Source organism: Heterocephalus glaber, unplaced genomic scaffold, assembly GCF_053883595.1.
Source record: "Heterocephalus glaber isolate CG9 unplaced genomic scaffold, H.glaber_assembly_v1.0 deba00001509, whole genome shotgun sequence".
Taxonomy (NCBI): Eukaryota; Metazoa; Chordata; class Mammalia; order Rodentia; family Bathyergidae; genus Heterocephalus; species Heterocephalus glaber.
Window position 1 is genome coordinate 28,579,649 of NW_028258325.1, and position 6,539 is coordinate 28,586,187.

Below are 6,539 nucleotides of genomic sequence, written 5' to 3' on the forward strand. Positions count from 1 at the left end.
TAGCTGAATAAAAATTAAAGTCTTGCTTTGTTCTTTTCTTTGTCATGAATTCTAGGAACTTATTAGCATTAATGACTATGTTGTTCTACCTATTTTGACAACAGCTTATTGAAATAAGAAGGAGAAAAATGAGGTTGAAGATATTTACAACCAATAATAGCTTAGCTGTCTTGTTCAATTTAAAAATGTGAACATTTTATCTTTATAATGAACATTAAAATATAGCTCCAACATTCTCAAATTGTTGTAAGAACAATGCTATAATTTTTTTTTAAGTTAACAGTTTCTGGATACTTTTGTTTATAAGCAAATCATTGCTGTATATCATTTAGAAGTTGCTAAATGTAGCATGTATTTTACTATCAAATGTATGAATATAAATATAAAAAAGAACAGTTTTAATTATGTATAATTATTCATACTTTACTTCTCTGGACTAGAAAACCTAAAATAATAAAGAAAATGCAACAAAAAAGCTGTAATGAAGATATTTTGTTTGATGTTGTATTGGACTTTAATGATTCGCAGTGTTCTTATTTTCAATCAAGAAAGTCAAACTTAACTGTTTTTTCCCAACTATTTTCTTTTTAAGTAAAGATATATTTGATCACCATCTCCTTTTTGGAGAGAAACTAGAGTGTATTAATCAAAGCCTAGATGAGATCTAATAAAAAATTTCCCCCTAATATATACCATTTTGATGAAATATTTATAAATATGATATAATCATTAGAAAATAACACATCTGGGAACTGTTTATTTAGGAATTTATGCCTTTGTTGTTTCATGAATGAGAATGTGGGATGCAGCTGCTGCATATAAGCATCCTAGGGCAATATTACAGTTTCTGTTATTTCAAATTTCTCAATTACAGACTATATTGAAGAGAAAATCACCACAGGTATGTGAGGGCAACCAAGATGGCCACCTATATGTTATGCAGCTCACACATGCATAGTGAATATTATACAAGTAGTCTATCATATAACTTTTCCTCTATAAGTGAGTGGAACTTTGCAGTGCTGCTTCCCATGCCACTGAGATAGTCATGCCAGACATTTCTACCACTGGGTCTTTTCCTCAGGGTGCCCAACTCTCCAGTGAGCCTTTCCACCTGGACCAGAGGCAGAACAACAGGTAAAACATTTCCTCTAACCAGGAGCCACTGGTACTCATTTCCTTCAATGGCACCTTTGACCTTTAGTAATGAAAGGACTAAAATCATACAAGAGTCATCCAATACATATATATAGTCATAAAAGAATACACATACACACAAAGAATGCAGTTTGATTTTTCAAATTTTACATTGCATGCAATTTACAAAAATAATATTTAGTTTTTGTCCTTTGGGAAACTATTTGTACTATAAATTGAAAGGAAAAACAATAAAAAATAACAATTGTGCATACCTTGCATTTCTTTAGTGATATACAGTTTAGTATTTCAAATTTTCAATGATTTTATCCCATTATTATTAGAAAAAAAGAAAGAAAACAAACACAGGAGCTCAAAAGGGAACGTTTATTTCAGAACAAACCTGAGAGGGGTGCTCTGGTACCTGGTTCCCCTCCTAGAGGCTATAAGATTTTTTATAGGGTCATAAGGGGTGGAGATTTCAGTGAAAGAGGGTTGTGGTTACCTTCCAAGAACAAGGCTCCAGAGAGCACAAGGAGTAATGGTTGCCTGCAGAGCAGACTTGGGAAGGCACTGGAGTAGTGGTTGCAGTCAATAGCAGGGCTCATAAGGATGAGTCACTGTGATAGCAGGGCTGAGTGATAGGAGTCACCAGAGTCAAGCAGTGCAGCTGTGCTGGGGGCAGGGGGTAGAGTGGTCTCTCTTCAGCCTAGGATGACAGTTGTCAGATTTCCTCAATTATTTTGTTTGTTACTATGATTCAGAAAGAAAGTTTGCTGGATAAAAAAAGCAAAGATAACGAAGTTAATAAATAATGAACCGCAAAACATTTATAAAATAATAGAAACAATAAAAGGAGAATAAAAGTCTACAAATATGATATGAAAATTATACTGTATATTTACACACATGCAGTTTTATGCAAAGGGCTCACAGGTATCCAAGCTAGCTCTGAATATTCTTCTTTTTATTTTATAGAATAAACTCAAAATCCCATGACAAAATAGTCAGAGGATAACAATAGTTAATACTTAGTAAATTATCTTCAAAGTAGCTACTCAGAGACAAATGACTCTCTCTTAGAAAGAGACTTAGCCCTCTCTTTCAGGATATGCAGAGTCAAATTTCACTGAATTATTGCCTCCGCTCAAGTTAACATTTTGAATCTACGGTTAAAAATTCAGCTGTTTGAATTAATCTCTAGTTTGGATTTCTTCATCCATCATCACTTTCTTGAAAAGGTAGTCAAGAAAGAAAAAAGACAAGAAGAAAATCCAGAAAAAGGAAGTTGAGAAATGAATAAAAATGAAATCAGGAAGTAGGATAAAGAACAGTAAGAAGAGGTTGCAAAAAGTAAAGAAAAAAGGAAAGGAGAGAAGAAACAGTTAGCAACTAATATTCTCTGCGTGTCATGTTTTAATCTTTGCTTACCACATGTTGCAAAGTCTTGTTTTCTTTAGTAAATTTATAGTTGAGGAATATTATTTTGGATCTATTTCATGGAAGTTAAATTCTGTATATAGTGTGAGTTGATATTTGATTTTTATTGCTTATCATAGTATAATTGTCCACACAGTTACTTGAAAAAATACATTCTGTGCATTTAACTATTTTTCCATCTTTGCTGGAATTTTAGCTCATATTTTTATAGTGCTCTTTCTTCTATTTACTTTGAGTACTTTTTTCTTTTGTAGTTTCTTAAGTGGCAATGCTAGTGGTTTTAGATCTACCTCCTTTCCTGATATACTTTTAGAATTATACATTTCCTTCTAAATAAGGGAATGATTCTTACAAACATTAATATAGTTTTTAAAACTTTATTCAATTAATAAACTAAATTTCTTTTTATTTTTATTTTAAATTTTGGGTTAATTAGAAATAGGTTGTCTAATTTTCACATATTCAAAAGCATTCCTGATCATTTTGATTTTTTCTAATTTCATACTTGTGTGGCCAGAGAAAAACTGTAAAATTTTATTGTTAAAAAAGTTGGTGAGATAGGTTTTATAACCTAACATATCATCTGTCTTGCTGATTGTTTCATGGCAATTTGAGCAGAATGAATTTTCTCCTTTTACTGCTAAGGGTGTTATCTTAATGTCATTTGAGTGAACTAAATTGAGGATATTGGTTACATACTACCTCAATTTTTATTTTTATGGAAATGCCTTCTTTTTCCTTCATTATTAGAATACTTTTCCTGAGCACAGATGTCCAAGTGTTGAAGATTTTAAAGACATATTTTCCACACCACTTTATAAATAAGCATTTCATTTTCAATTCACTGCTTTTGATGTTAATAACATGCATTCTTAAATTTTTCTATTCTCATTCTTTCAGATGTAACATATTTGTTCTTGCTATTATTATAAAGATTTCTCTTTGTCTCTGGATTTCAGAAATCTTACTGTAATGTGTATTGATGTGGTTTTCTTTGGGTTTATTCTGTTTGGGTTCACCAAACTTCCCAATATGTGAATTTATAACCTTAAGAAATTTAGAACTTCTAATGTCATATTTTCACATACATTTTTTTTCTCCCTTTTATTTATCTGTAGGGAGCAATTTTACATAATTTTGGGGAAAAATCATTTCATAATTAAAATTATGATTAGGCCTAGTTCTCCTGCCTACAGAACAGCTATGGCATTTTGAGATGTAACTCCATTTTTGCTTCCTGTCACAGCTAAAACCTCAATGGTCTGGTGATGCTGTGATGCTGTGATGCTCCAGGACAAGATTTCACCAGTTGAAGACATCCCTGGAGGAGCAAAATCTTCACCTGTATAGTTACTCATTGTTCTAGGATTTTTGACGCAGCTGCCCTCTGAGCATCTGTTACATTTGTTTCTCCCGATGTACTGAACTCTCTGTCCTGAGTAGTCTGTTACATTTGTTTCTGCTGATGTCCTGAATAAAAGATGGCAAGCTTGGGGGCGGGGGGTGCGGTTGGTCTTTGCTTCCCAGAGCAGCACTGATAAGGCCCAAAGCTCAGCTTCTTCTCTAAGTCTCATTTTTTCTATCTTTTCTGTCTAATAAATTAATTCACCTTTTGCTGTTGTGGCTCACAGGAGACTATGAATTACTGCAGAGGTTCTAGTAACATCCCCTTTCCCTGTCCCCTACATTTATCTCTCCTTTTAAAACTCCAATTATTCTTTTTTTTCCCAAATCTTGGTATTTTTTTCATTAAGTTTATTGGTACATTTTAGGTATACAAAACAGTTACATCCATCATTGAGATCTTGCACCTTTACATGATGTATCTTGGTTCTTATTTTTTCCCCATTTCCCTACCCTCCCTTCACCCCTGCCTCTCTTCTTTATTTACAAAGATTTTGTTTACATTTTTTCCTTTTCTCATATTTTTTCTTTCCCCTTCTTTCATTTCCCCTACCCTTCCCACTTCCCCTACTCCTTTAGACTTTTTCTTCCTATTTCACATTATCAATTATACATGTTGAATCTTATTTACACTTTCAGTTTTTCACACCAGAGAAACTATTCAGTATTTACATGTGTGTCCTATTTATTTCACTTAAGAGTATGGCCTCAATGTGCACCATTTACCTATAAATGTCTCTAGTTTTTTATTCTTTATGGCAGAGTAGCACTCCATTATATATTTTTTTAAAACCCAGATCTTATCTATGCAGTCTACAGTTGATGGACAATTGGGCTGTTTCCAAATTTTAGCTATTACAAACTGTGTGGCTATAAACATGGGTGACCATATATCACTGAGGTATGATTCTTTTAACTCTTTTGGTAAGATACTCAGCAGAGGGATTGCTGGGTCAAATGGGACTTCCAAGCCTAGTTGCTGGAGGTATCTACATATTGATTTCCGTAGTGGTTGCACCAGTCTGCACTCCCACCAACAATGGAGAAGGGTTCCTTTCTCTCCACACCCATGCCAGCATTTGTTATTGGTTGATTTCATGATAGCAGCCATTCTTTCTGGGGTGAGGTGGAATCTCAGTGTTGTTTTCATCTGCATCTCTCAAATGACCAGTGATGTTGAACATTTTTTCATTTGTTAATTTGCTTTCATATGTTCGTTGTCTGAGAAATGTTTGTTCATTTCAAATGTCTATTTTTGAATTGGGTCTTTATATTTAGGGGGAGTCTGATTTTTTTAACGTTCGTTATATATTCTAGATAGTAGTCCTTTGTCTGAGGAACAGCTGATAAAAATATTTTCCCACATTGTAGGTTGTCTCTTAGCTCCGTTGGTGGTTTCTCTTGCAGTGCAGAAGCTTTTTAATAAGATGAGATTCCAGTTGTTGATTCTTTGTGCTCAAACTCCAATTATTCTTTAGTCTGCCTGATATTGTTTCCTATGGCACCAAAGTGTTGTGCCTCTATTTCCAATTTGCTCTTATGAGAAAGATTTAGTTATTAGATCTTCAGGTTCACTGATCTTTTCTTCTGCAGTGTCTAACATGTAAAAGTGTAGTTTCTGTTGTATCTTTTATTTCTCATTTAGATCTTATAATTTCATCATTATGCTCATATTTTCTTCAGTAGATTTGAATTTATGGAGCATTATATTACCTATTTATATGTCATATCTGTTAATTATTTCACTCATAACTTCTGGTTCCCTATTGTCTGACATTCTTCAGGCTGTAAGTTGAACTTTTGTGCTTGTACTTCAGTCTAGCAATTTCCCATTGGATTGGATTTTATGAATATTGCATTGTTGAGTATTCCTTTATGTTATAGTTCCCTAAAGAATATTGGTTATTTTTCTTCTGAATAAAAATTAAATAACTTGTAGATGAATTTGATCCTTTCAAGGATTATTTTAAAATTATTTTAAATTGGGCATGGAGAAGTCTAATGCTAGGGCTAATTTATAGTTAAATTAGTTTATAGTGAAAGCCTTTCTCAGGTTGCTATGGTATGGCCTGTGTATTAAACACAGTGGAAACTTTATCTTTGTCATTCTGTGATTCTGGGAATTGTTCACCTTATCATAAGGCTTTCCTGGACTTTATGTACTTTTTTTCTTGTTACCCGCCTTTCTTCACATCTTACCATTCACATGAGCCATTTCTGTGTCAGAAATACTGTTCCAAGGGAAATTGTTTATTTTGTGTATTGGCAATTATCAGTAAGTATGGAAAATCAGCCACGTCCCTATTCACTGTTTTTCTCTCAGTTCATTTTGATTTCCTCCTTTTTGTCTTTGGCCCATGCATTCTCCCTCTGTATAGTTTCAGGTGAAGTTTATAACTCAGAATAGACCGACAAAATAAAGTCATTTGGTGGTAGAGTGCTTACCTCTCATATACCAAGCCCAGAATTACAACTGGAAGAAAAAGTAGAACATTTTCTCCTTTGTTGAATTTTTTAAATTAATCTTTATGTTATATAAATTTCATTTTGTACTTCCT